General features: G+C 48.9%; 1 long non-coding RNA gene across 1 annotated transcript in view; it reads left to right on the forward strand.

Annotated features, from left to right (window-relative positions):
• The first annotated feature begins 234 nt into the window (after positions 1-234).
• LOC142663627 (uncharacterized) overlaps positions 235-13,656 on the forward strand; it is a 58,079-nt gene continuing 44,657 nt past the window's right edge. The window contains exons 1-2 of the long non-coding RNA XR_012851123.1: positions 235-278; positions 1,875-2,008. This is a non-coding gene — a long non-coding RNA (uncharacterized LOC142663627). The remainder of the gene's footprint in view (positions 279-1,874; positions 2,009-13,656) is intronic.

A 13,656-nucleotide genomic window follows, 5' to 3' on the forward strand; every position in this document is an offset into this window, starting at 1 on the left:
ATGTGCAGCGGGAGTCATTTGCGGCCAGGGAACAGGGGCACAGCACATCAGCTGTAGAGAGCAGACTGTCAGAGATTGTGATGGGCAGGTGCTGGAGTCTCCCTGACAGTCTGCTCCTCTGTGCTGCTGTGCACTGTCCCTCCTGTCTAAACCTCCAGCAGCTGCCTGATAAAGGCAAAACTGAAACTAGAGGGTGAAGGACCTGTGGTGACGTCACAGTCACATGATTAAGGTCCTGGAGGCTGCCAGAGACAAGCACCGCAGAGGAAGAGACTGTGGTAAGTGTGTGTGTTTATGTGTCATAATGTAAGTCTATATAGTGTGTGCTGTGTATATAGTGTGTGCTGTGTATATAGTGTCTATAATGTAAGTCTATGTAGTGTGTGTGTGTGTGTGTGTGTGTGTGTCATAATGTAAGTCTATATAGTGTGTGCTGTGTATATAGTGTGTGCTGTGTATATAGTGTGTGCTGTGTATATAGTGTGTGCTGTGTATATAGTGTGTGCTGTGTTTATAGTGTGTGCTGTGTTTATAGTGTCTATAATGTAAGTCTATATAGTGTGTGTGGTTTGAATATATAGTGTGCGGTGTTAGTGTGAATTGTATATAGGGTGTTTAATCTCACATTTTTTGTGTGCAAAATAATTTCCCACCCATAGAGCCCCTCTGCAGTAAGTCAGATGCTCAGAACCCCCCCCTGCAGTATAATCTCCCCCATGGAGTCCTCAATAGTTATTATACTGCAGGGGGTGGGGGGCCAGAGCGTTTGATTGACTGTTCAGGGTTCTATAGGGGAATAACTCCTCCCCCCCCCCAAGAGCCATAAGGGCAGATTTACACGAACGTGTAATACGTCCGTGCAACGCGCGTGCTTTTCACGCGCGTCGCACGGACCTATGCAAGTATATGGGGCAGTGCAGACTGTCAGTGATTTTTGCGCAGCGTGAGTCCGCTACGTAAAACTGACGAAATGTATATTTCTGCGTTTTTTGCGCATCACGCACCCATTGAAGTCAATGGGTGCGTGAAAATCACGCATGCCACACGGAGGCACCTCCGTGGGACGTGCGTGATTTGCTCAACAGCAGTATAACTATGATTGCAAACAGAAAAGCACCAGGTGCTACAAACATACAGAGTGTCATAATGATGGCGGCTGCGCGAAAGGCACGCAGCCGCGCATCATATGGTGATGACACACGGAGCTGTTAAGTGCCTTTTGCGCGTGCAAAACGCGCATTTTTTGCGTGCGCGAAATGCACACGCTCGTGTAAATCCGCCCTAAGTGTCAGACGCTTAGACCCTCCCATAGGGCACTCAGCAGTCAGTCAGATGCACTGGGGAGGGGTGTCTGACTGCTTAAAGGGTAACTAACTAAACTTTTTAAAAAAATTACATGTCATAGTGACATGTCAAATGTTCTAATCGGTGGGGGTCCGGGCACTGAGACCCGACCAATCGCTGAAACAAAGTGGCAGAAGCGCTCAGGTGAGTGCTTTGCCACTTTGTTTCTGATCGTCTTTCCTCTGATAGCCGAGCATGCGGTGTATGGGCACAACAGAAAGTCTATGAGTCCGTACACCGCGCCGAGAAAAGACAGTCAGAAATTAAGTGGAACAGCGCTCACCCGGGCACTCCTGCAGCTTTGTTTTAGTGATCGGTGGTGGTCTCAATGCTGGGACCCCCATCAATCAAAACTTCTGACATATCACTCTCACTATGACACGCCAAATGTTTTTTAAAAGTTTAGTTACCTCTTGGGGACTGAATTTATTGGTTTGAGTTAATGTATGGGCCTGGGTCTTAATTTGCTTAGGGGTCTGGGGTATAAGACAATTTATTGTGTTTATGTCTGAATTTTTATGTTGCTATAGATGCTGAAAATGGCTACAGAATCAAGGGGAAAAGATTTCTCATCAGGAAACTGCAGTCATCAGGAGAAGTCGCCATAACGGTCTGTGTCAGATGGAGAAGAAAAGAGAACGACCCATCAGTGAAGACATCTCCTGTGAGTCACTGCATTTATCTGTCACCTCTCCAGACATGTCTGTTATCGGAAATCCTTGTATTCCACATAAAGTCTTTGTGTACCCAGGACTAATAGACAAATGCGTGTTACCATTCCCCTTGTCAGGAGAATGTGTCCCTACACAGTGTGATACTGTCAGCGATGGTTGGAGACTGTCAATATGTAGGGACACAGCCCTTTGACAAGGGGAATCGTAGCACTCATTTGTCAATGCTCACACAGAAAGGTGGTGTTTAATATAGACATGACGTGGCAGGGCGGTGGTGGACAAGGGGGCCCAAGCTTGTGGAACAGCCCAGGGCCCATGGTTTACTTAATCCGCCACTGATACTAGGGATTCCAGCTCCCGGATCTGGGTGAGCAGACCTCGGACTTGGGGCTGCCTTCAGATGATGAGGTGGCAGGCAAATGGACATTGTAAGCCTCAACCAGCTTCTTTACCACTTTTGGTCTCTCCTCCTCGCTGCCGGTCTCCCCAGTCTCTGGCGGCACCTCTGAGTCACTTTCCCCCCCTCAGAGGGGACCTGGTGGAGACTGATTTCGATGATGTTACTGTTATTTTTTTTCTTTGCCTTTTTCTCCTGCGTTAGGGGACGCAATGTCCGCAAAATGGTCATAATTTGCAAGATTTTCCGGAAAGGCACCGTCTCCGGACGTAATTTCTTGGCGTCTATCCTCCATCTCTGTTATGTCTCTCTCCATATTTTTGGCCTGTTTATTGTTGAGAGTCCCCTTTGCCCCGGAAAACCTGCCCTGCCTCGGGTCGCTGCCAATTCCCATCGGAGGCGCTGCAGGGACTTACTAAGGCTTTGGTACTCCTGGATGTGGACCTCCAGGCAGAAGCTGAACGTGATTGTTATGGAATCACTGGTTGAGCAATTCCCAGTGTGGAAGTTTAAGGAAATGCTATGTGAGCGATTCCCCAAAGGCTGCTGGAGACTGTCAGGAATGAGCATGCAAGTAAATCCGCAAGCCCAAATCCATCACAAGTCTGATGAACAGTGTCTAAGGCTACTCTGGTTTTCACCTTCCAGCAGTCTGTACCCCCTCTCCTGCCTGCAGCCTCTGTAATATATGTTATTAGAGGACAGTGTCTCCTCCTCACCTTCCAGCAGCCTGTACCCCCTCTCCTGCCTGCAGCCTCTCTGTAATATATGTTATTAGAGGACAGTGTCACCTCCTCACCTTCCAGCAGCCTGTACCCCCTCTCCTGCCTGCAGCCTCTGTAATATATGTTATTAGAGGACAGTGTCACCTCCTCACCTTCCAGCAGCCTGTACCCCCTCTCCTGCCTGCAGCCTCTGTAATATATGTTATTAGAGGACAGTGTCACCTCCTCACCTTCCAGCAGCCTGTACCCCCTCTCCTGCCTGCAGCCTCTCTGTAATATATGTTATTAGAGGACAGTGTCACCTCCTCACCTTCCAGCAGCCTGTACCCCCTCTCCTGCCTGCAGCCTCTCTGTAATATATGTTATTAGAGGACAGTGTCCCATCCTCACCTTCCAGCAGCCTGTACCCCCTCTCCTGCCTGCAGCCTCTGTAATATATGTTATTAGAGGACAGTGTCACCCCCTCACCTTCCAGCAGCCTGTACCCCCTCTCCTGCCTGCAGCCTCTCTGTAATATATGTTATTAGAGGACAGTGTCCCCTCCTCACCTTCCAGCAGCCTGTACTCCCCCTCTCCTGCCTGCAGCCTCTGTAATATATGTTATTAGAGGACAGTGTCACCTCCTCACCTTCCAGCAGCCTGTACCCCCTCTCCTGCCTGCAGCCTCTGTAATATATGTTATTAGAGGACAGTGTCACCTCCTCACCTTCCAGCAGCCTGTACCCCCTCTCCTGCCTGCAGCCTCTGTAATATATGTTATTAGACAGTGTCACCTCCTCACCTTCCAGCAGCCTGTACCCCCTCTCCTGCCTGCAGCCTCTGTAATATATGTTATTAGAGGACAGTGTCACCTCCTCACCTTCCAGCAGCATGTACCCCCTCTCCTGCCTGCAGCCCCTGTAATATATGTTATTAGAGGACAGTGTCACCTCCTCACCTTCCAGCAGCCTGTACCCCCTCTCCTGCCTGCAGCCTCTCTGTAATATATGTTATTAGAGGACAGTGTCACCTCCTCACCTTCCAGCAGTCTGTACCCCTCTCCTGCCTGCAGCCTCTGTAATATATGTTATTAGAGGACAGTGTCACCTCCTCACCTTCCAGCAGTCTGTACCCCCTCTCCTGCCTGCAGCCTCTGTAATATATGTTATTAGAGGACAGTGTCACCTCCTCACCTTGCAGCAGCCTGTACCCCTCTCCTGCCTGCAGCCTCTGTAATATATGTTATTAGAGGACAGTGTCACCTCCTCACCTTCCAGCAGCCTGTACCCCCTCTCCTGCCTGCAGCCTCTGTAATATATGTTATTAGAGGACAGTGTACCCTCCTCACCTTCCAGCAGCCTGTACCCCCTCTCCTGCCTGCAGCCTCTCTGTAATATATGTTATTAGAGGACAGTGTCACCTCCTCACCTTCCAGCAGCCTGTACCCCCTCTCCTGCCTGCAGCCTCTCTGTAATATATGTTATTAGAGGACAGTGTCACCTCCTCACCTTCCAGCAGCCTGTACCCCCTCTCCTGCCTGCAGCCTCTGTAATATATGTTATTAGAGGACAGTGTCCCCTCCTCACCTTCCAGCAGCCTGTACCCCCTCTCCTGCCTGCAGCCTCTCTGTAATATATGTTATTAGAGGACAGTGTCACCTCCTCACCTTCCAGCAGCCTGTACCCCCTCTCCTGCCTGCAGCCTCTGTAATATATGTTATTAGAGGACAGTGTCACCTCCTCACCTTCCAGCAGCCTGTACCCCCTCTCCTGCCTGCAGCCTCTGTAATATATGTTATTAGAGGACAGTGTCACCTCCTCACCTTCCAGCAGTCTGTACCCCCTCTCCTGCCTGCAGCCTCTGTAATATATGTTATTAGAGGACAGTGACACCTCCTCACCTTCCAGCAGTCTGTACCCCTCTCCTGCCTGCAGCCTCTGTAATATATGTTATTAGAGGACAGTGTCACCTCCTCACCTTCCAGCAGTCTGTACCCCTCTCCTGCCTGCAGCCTCTGTAATATATGTTATTAGAGGACAGTGACACCTCCTCACCTTCCAGCAGCCTGTACCCCCTCTCCTGCCTGCAGCCTCTCTGTAATATATGTTATTAGAGGACAGTGTCACCTCCTCACCTTCCAGCAGCCTGTACCCCCTCTCCTGCCTGCAGCCTCTGTAATATATGTTATTAGAGGACAGTGTCACCTCCTCACCTTCCAGCAGCCTGTACCCCCTCTCCTGCCTGCAGCCTCTGTAATATATGTTATTAGAGGACAGTGTCACCTCCTCACCTTCCAGCAGCCTGTACCCCTCTCCTGCCTGCAGCCTCTCTGTAATATATGTTATTAGAGGACAGTGTCACCTCCTCACCTTCCAGCAGCCTGTACCCCCTCTCCTGCCTGCAGCCTCTGTAATATATGTTATTAGAGGACAGTGTCACCTCCTCACCTTCCAGAAGCCTGTACCCCCTCTCCTGCCTGCAGCCTCTGTAATATATGTTATTAGAGGACAGTGTCACCCCCTCACCTTCCAGCAGCCTGTACCCCCTCTCCTGCCTGCAGCCTCTCTGTAATATATGTTATTAGAGGACAGTGTCACCTCCTCACCTTCCAGCAGCCTGTACCCCCCTCTCCTGCCTGCAGCCTCTCTGTAATATATGTTATTAGAGGACAGTGACACCTCCTCACCTTCCAGCAGCCTGTACCCCCTCTCCTGCCTGCAGCCTCTGTAATATATGTTATTAGAGGACAGTGTCACCTCCTCACCTTCCAGCAGCCTGTACCCCCTCTCCTGCCTGCAGCCTCTCTGTAATATGTTAATAGAGGACAGTGTCACCTCCTCACCTTCCAGCAGCCTGTACCCCCTCTCCTGCCTGCAGCCTCTCTGTAATATATGTTATTAGAGGACAGTGTCACCTCCTCACCTTCCAGCAGCCTGTACCCCTCTCCTGCCTGCAGCCTCTCTGTAATATATGTTATTAGAGGACAGTGTCACCTCCTCACCTTCCAGCAGCCTGTACCCCCTCTCCTGCCTGCAGCCTCTCTGTAATATATGTTATCAGGGCATAATGCCATTTTTCTCACCTTCCAGCAGTCTTTGACCCCACTTTCCCTACCTGCAGCCTCTCTGTAAATGTTCACAAATCTCCTGTGTGTTCAAAAATCCATGCACCGTAATACAGTAAATAGTAAACAGGAAAGAGGGGAGAGGAGGGGGATGCAGATGCAGATTATCTCTCTCTTTGTGTCTGGAGACTCCATGCTATGCTTGAGGAGGAGTAGAAACAGGTAGTCATCTGATTGGCTCAAATCACACAGCATAGCTCTGACATCACACCAGCAAGAGCCTGCAAGGAGCGGGATGGAAAAAGACCCTAAAAACACAAGAGACACAACTATTAATGGACTTCATCTAATATACATCTACAGCTGCATAAGGGGGGATTGGGATACACAAGAACATTACTTTGCAACATGGAATGTTTTTTTATAGTGACAATAGCCGAGTATAATGGAAAAAAAATGGGGCCTCTTCACATTTGCTTCTCTTTGTGGCCCTTGAATCTTGGGCCACTCGCCGTACATCTCCATTTACTTGCTATACTTAGATCTAATTGATTTAAAACATGTGATCAAACTACAAATGCATGACCTAATAGTATGTAGGTGAATTGATCACTTTAATACCAGCCGCACCAATTTGCTGCTATGTAGAGGTAATTTCTCTTCCCTTGAAATTGTATTTTCTTGGAGTATTGAGAACAATTTATCAAATCTCTGTGAAGCCTCTGTTATTTATTGCAGTATTATATTGTACAGTGAATTCTACTTACGTCGAGGTTTGTACATTGCCCTCTGGGTTTCTTCTTAGAGGAATGGGGGAGGGGTAGAGAATTTCTTCTGCAGAAAATAAAATAATACCATAGAGGGGGTAATAAGAAGAACTGGCAGTGGCTCTGTGGATGGGCAGAGCGGAGACCGTAGGTGGGCAGGGGCTCTGTCATGGGACAAGGGGAAGACACTAGGTGGCAGGGCTCTGTGGGGGGGGGGGGAGAGGGCTAAAAGAGCGGAAAGTGGCAGGGGCGGGAGTGAGGAAAGGGGGATACATACCCTGACAACGGCTCTGAGGTGGGACAGTGGGGACAGACAGGTGGGCAGGGGCTCTGTGGGAGGCCAAGGTGGAGAAGATAGGTGTGCAAGGGGGCAACATAAAAAAAATAATTGCACTGAATAGGTACCACCCATATCAGTCACTCAAAAAGTTGCCGTTCTGGCCGCTGCTTCTGGATCCTGCAGGCTCTACGATCTTCCACCGCCTGGATGAAAACTCCTCCTCACACGTCACCTGCATAAATACCACGCGCAAAATTAATTCAGACCCCCGAACAGATCCTTAACCTCTTCCCACGGCATGACGTACTATTGCATCGCGGTGGGGGACGTAATGTTCGGAGCAGGCTCACCCGCTGAGCCAGCTGCGTACGCAGCGGGTGTCAGCTGTTTTACAGCTGACACCCGGGATTAACAGTCAGGAACAGCGATTGTGCTGTTCCCGGCTGTTTAACCCCTTAGATGCTGCGATCAAGCACGATCGCAGCATCTAAGACGTTACAAACTGGTGGCTCCCCCCTATGACAGCACATCGCCTACCCCCCCCCCCTGCAAAGCGTTTGGGGGGCGCCAATAATTGTCATGGCAGCCCAGGGGCCTAATAAATACCCCCAGTACTGTCTTTCCTCATGTCCTGTTAAGCCGTGCCTATAGCAGTGCTTTACAAGAGCCTGTAAAAATGACCATACACTGCAATACATTAGTATTGCAGTGTATTGTACCAGCGATCTAATGATCGCTGGTTCGAGTTCCCTAGGGGAACTGATGAAATGTGTAAAAAAAAAAGTTTGAAAACAACAATTTTTCCCATTTTTTACTCTGATGTAATGTAAAACAAATTAAAAAAACCTACAAAAGATTTTTTTCTCCAGTTTCCCACTACATTATATGATACAACAAATGGTTCCGTTAAAAACTACAACTCGTCCCGCAAAAAAAACCAACTCTCATACGACTATATTGACGGAAAAATAAAAAAGTTATTGCTTTTGAAAGGTGGGGAGGAAAAAATTAGCTGAACCTCTCCTTGTTTCTGCAGCTGATCCTCTCCTTGTTCCTGCAGCTGATCCTCTCCTTGTTCCTGCAGCTGATCCTCTCCTTGTTCCTGCAGCTGATCCTCTCCTTGTTTCTGCGGCTGATCCTCTTCTTGTTTCTGCGGCTGATCCTCTCCTTGTTCCTGCAGCTGATCCTCTCCTTGTTCCTGCAGCTGATCCTCTCCTTGTTTCTGCGGCTGATCCTCTCCTTGTTCCTGCAGCTGATCCTCTCCTTGTTCCTGCAGCTGATCCTCTCCTTGTTCCTGCAGCTGATCCTCTCCTTGTTCCTGCAGCTGATCCTCTCCTTGTTTCTGCAGCTGATCCTCTCCTTGTTTCTGCAGCTGATCCTCTCCTTGTTCCTGCAGCTGATCCTCTCCTTGTTCCTGCAGCTGATCCTCTCCTTGTTCCTGCAGCTGATCCTCTCCTTGTTCCTGCAGCTGATCCTCTCCTTGTTCCTGCAGCTGATCCTCTCCTTGTTTCTGCAGCTGATCCTCTCCTTGTTCCTGCAGCTGATCCTCTCCTTGTTCCTGCAGCTGATCCTCTCCTTGTTCCTGCAGCTGATCCTCTCCTTGTTCCTGCAGCTGATCCTCTCCTTGTTTCTGCAGCTGATCCTCTCCTTGTTCCTGCAGCTGATCCTCTCCTTGTTTCTGCAGCTGATCCTCTCCTTGTTTCTGCAGCTGATCCTCTCCTTGTTCCTGCAGCTGATCCTCTCCTTGTTCCTGCAGCTGATCCTCTCCTTGTTCCTGCGGCTGATCCTCTCCTTGTTTCTGCGGCTGATCCTCTCCTTGTTCCTGCGGCTGATCCTCTCCTTGTTTCTGCGGCTGATCCTCTCCTTGTTTCTGCGGCTGATCCTCTTCTTGTTCCTGCAGCTGATCCTCTCCTTGTTTCTGCAGCTGATCCTCTCCTTGTTCCTGCAGCTGATCCTCTCCTTGTTTCTGCAGCTGATCCTCTCCTTGTTCCTGCAGCTGATCCTCTCCTTGTTTCTGCAGCTGATCCTCTCCTTGTTCCTGCAGCTGATCCTCTCCTTGTTCCTGCAGCTGATCCTCTCCTTGTTCCTGCGGCTGATCCTCTCCTTGTTTCTGCGGCTGATCCTCTCCTTGTTCCTGCGGCTGATCCTCTCCTTGTTTCTGCGGCTGATCCTCTCCTTGTTTCTGCGGCTGATCCTCTTCTTGTTTCTGCAGCTGATCCTCTCCTTGTTCCTGCAGCTGATCCTCTCCTTGTTCCTGCAGCTGATCCTCTCCTTGTTCCAGGTACGAGAGTTTCCCTTTAAGCGATGAAGAATTCCTAATCTGCCCGGCCTGTCATGCTCTAATTATACAACGTCTTACCGCGTCTCAGGGGGTTCCTGATCTGCGCACGGAAAGATGTAAAATGACATTTTCTGGGATTTTAAAGCTTGTTGACCTACGTGTGAAGTGGCGCTCCCTCTATAATGCCAGGTTATTATGCAGTGATTATTAGGTCGCAGCAATCTTCAATTACGGTCTGGAGAGTTTCTCAGTAACTCCAAGGTCACTTCCTCTCTCCTCTGACATCCCGCTGAGCCGGCTGTCAATCACACTCTCATTTATTATACCGAGCAGCAGACATTTTATTCTTAACTATTTCAACATGAAGGAAATATTCACTGAAATTCTGAGAATCTGGCGAACTCAGGATTGTCGCAGTGTTGGGTTATTGCATATATTCTGAACTATTGGGGGGGGGGGGCGGAAACACACATATAGTTACCAGATCCCTGATGGCTTCTCTGCAGTACTTGAAGATCATGGTGAAGTCCCAAACATATAGGAACAACAGCACTGTACAGCGTCTATCTATCTATCTATCTATCTATCTATCTATCTATCTATCTATCTATCTATCTATCTATCTATCTATCTTTCTCATACCTATCCCATAGAAGAGGGTTTTATATGACATTACATTATCCTGCAGGTGGTTCTGTATCTGGGTGTTTCATGTAACATATTTGGGGGTCTCTCATCTCCAGAACGCCGGTGTTTATAGCTGATGTACATTGTTAGAAGGAAATAAAACAGACACAGAATCAGCGCCTCGGGCTACACTGCTGCCTGTCCATGGGGAGTACGTCTTCTGGAAGATCCGCCAGTCAAGCCAGGTCATGGGAAATACACATTTGTGACTAAATATTTTTCTTGCAGAGTCACCGTATATCTGTTGATGTAATGTCATTTTCCGCCATCTTCTCTTCAGTAATCAAAGCCCAACAGTTCCAGATCAATGTACGGGTAGAGTTATAAAAGGCCATTATAGAGATAACTTGATTTATTTGATTTCCATGGTCAGGAGTGGCGCTGTTTTAGGAATAAATCAGAGCCTTATTTATATTCCTGGTGGTCTCAGTGGGTATACGGGCACGTCATCGCTGCAGCCATGTTAGTAAACAGCAATGGGGGGGAAGGGCGCAGCAGCAGCGCGGGAACGCCGAGGATCTCTGAGGTGAGTAATGCTTCTTTTTTTAATGCATCCCTTCTACCTTGGCCACTTTTTTTTAATGAGTTGGAAAACCACTTTAACATTTTCAGACCCCTATAATATATCCAGACCCCAGTTCAAACCTCTAACTTGATTTAGACCCCAGGTCAGGCAAGGTGGGTCTGCCACGACAGAGTACCATAGGATCCTCCAATGGGCCCAGACTCTGACCCAATGAAGGGTCCCAAAATATCTAGAAAAAGACAACTCTATTTGGAGCTGACTTGGAGCCAAGCACTAACCACTAGCGTCTATTTCTTATGGGCGATTCACAAATAACCTATTAGACCTTATTGGCGATATGTCCTGTGTGTGCAATGATAGCTACAAGTGGATGTGCGCGTATTCTGTAGAGGGTGGGAATTCAGGATCATTCCCTCTGGTGGCCCAAGGGACTCCAGTCCGACGATGAGGTCAGGGCCGCTAAAAATAGGGTGACTCCAGGCAGGGCTAACGTCAGCACCTGGTGGAGCCGGGCAAATGCCGGGGCCCTCTACACTTGGGGGAGCCCACTCGGCCACCGGGTGCTGTCGCTGCCATCATCACAGCATCACTGTCCAGATATGCTTCGTGACTCCATCTGGGGAAGCCCCTGACATCACTGTCCATATATGGACAGTGATGTCAGAGGGAGAGAAAGAGTCCCATGCAGAGCGCTACAAGTAGCTCTGCTCCGGCACTCCTTCTCTGGGGAAGCCCCTGACATCACTGTCCAGTGTTGTCAGGAGCAGAGCAGTGTCCCAGGCAGAGTGCTAGTAGCGCTCTGCCCAGGACTTTGGCTCTGGGGTTGCCCCTGACATCACTAGCCGTATATGGACAGTGATGTCCGGGGCTTCCCCAGAGCTGGAGTACTGGAGCAGGGCTTTTACTAGTGCTCTGCCCAGGACTTCAGCTCTGCTCCGGACATCACTATCCATATATGGACAGTGATGTCAGGAGCAGAGGAGGAGGTCCAGGCAGATTGCTAGTAGTGCTCTGCCCGGGACTATGGCTCTGGGGTTGCACCTGACAACACATTTGGACAGTGATATCAGGGGTTTCTCCTGAAGTGGAATCCCCAGCCAGAGCATCGAAAATGCTCTGGCTGCGGATTCCACTCCTAGAGGGAACCCCAAAGGCACTACCTACAGGGAGGGAGGCTGTGTGGCTCTACCTGGGAGGAGGGGGCTGTGTGGTACTACCAGGGAGGGGGGCTGTGTGGCACTACCTGGGAGGTGGGGACTGTGTGGCACTACCTGGGAGGGAAAGCCTGTGTGGCACTACCTGGGAGGGGGGGTTGTGTGACACTATCTAAAGAGGGCACTAAATTTATGGGGGCAGAAACTAGGGGCCAAACTTCTATATGGGGGCATAAAGTGACGTTTTCTGCCATTTTACTGCCGCTGTGAGTTGCCCCGCAAAGGGGGTCTACTATGTCTGTGTCACCCAAGGGCCCACAAAAACCTGCATTCAGTTCCATACTGGTAGCAGTAATGAAGAGTGCAGCTGCTGGATCCCATAAAGAAATGTACGGTACGAGTTATGTAATTCAATTGGTGTCAGGAAACCGAATTTTAGGAAGTATAAACTTAGTTTTAGTTTGTTGTGTTGTGCAACCCAGGATTTATATAGTGCATGTTGTGAAAACCCATTGGTATCTCAAGACGATCTTCACGTTGCCTTTGTTTACTTGTTGGAGCTTTACGCATAAGGGAAAACTTCTATCGCGGTCACCAAGACTATGACGATTTGAAGTAAGAAGACAAGTGGGTGACCATGGGGGCAGTGGAGCTCCATACCCCGGCTGACTACCAAGATACCTGGAGTAATGTAAGGAAACCAAGAGAATCACCAAGACAATCACCAAGACAATAAAGATTGGGGAATTATTTGGGGTGTCACGTTTTCCATCTCTCAATTCTGTATTTAGATAAGCAAATATTTTGGCTCGGGCTTTTGTGTCTTGTTGTAAACTTTCTTCTCCAGCTTTACAGGAACTAGAGAAACCAAGATTGTATCTTACATAAATATCAAGGTCATGTTTTTCCAGTTAATAAAATCGACTTTCGTCCTTTAGCTTTCTAATAAAGTTTGGGGAATTCCTCTCTCGAACATGAATGGTGGCATTACACGACTGAGGTCCACTGAGAAAATAAGTTGTTTTTTTGTTGCAAGTTTATAGTATGACGGTGCCGTTAGGGTGGGCTGGGAAGCAGAGTTAAGATGTGGTCCTTCTCCTAGTGCTCCCTCAGACCACCGTTCCCTCTTCCTGAGGGGCATAGCTATAGGGGGTGCAGGGGTAACAGTCTCACTTAAGCCCTGATGCCCGATGGACCCTCTGCCACATAAGACTACACCAGTATTATAAATGGCACATTCTAGGTGGGGGCACTGTTATAGGTTTTGCATTGGGGCAAAAAACTTTAAGCTATGCCTCTGCCCAATCCAACTACAGGAGGACTTGTACATAAGGGTGTACAGAACATACTATAGAGGAAGAATATGTGGCTGCTATGGGGTCCTTGGATATAGGTGGCCCAGTCCTGAGTGGTCTCGTTCACCTGGCTACTAGGTGGTGTAAACATGTGCAGGACTCCCCTCTCAAAAGAAACTGGCCCAATGGTCAGGAAAATTGAGTAGATGTGAAACAACATGAGGACCTTCTGTCCTTGGTAGCAAAGCTGAGCACCAAAATGAGGACCCATTTGGATCGTTGCTATGGGGCCCCCTCTAATCTATGTGCATCACTACTTGCACGTTTGTCCCTTATGGCAGCAGGACACGTGTGTGGCGACCTCTCCCTTGTTTCTAAACCTAAGTGGATATGGAGTAGGGAGCACAGTGCAGATTCTCACTACCAGCTGGGAAGGGGGATAGGTCCAGTAAGGTCTGCTTCTTGCTGTAAATTTATTATTGA

The sequence above is a fragment of the Rhinoderma darwinii genome, chromosome 11, assembly GCF_050947455.1.
Source record: "Rhinoderma darwinii isolate aRhiDar2 chromosome 11, aRhiDar2.hap1, whole genome shotgun sequence".
NCBI classification, from domain to species: Eukaryota; Metazoa; Chordata; class Amphibia; order Anura; family Rhinodermatidae; genus Rhinoderma; species Rhinoderma darwinii.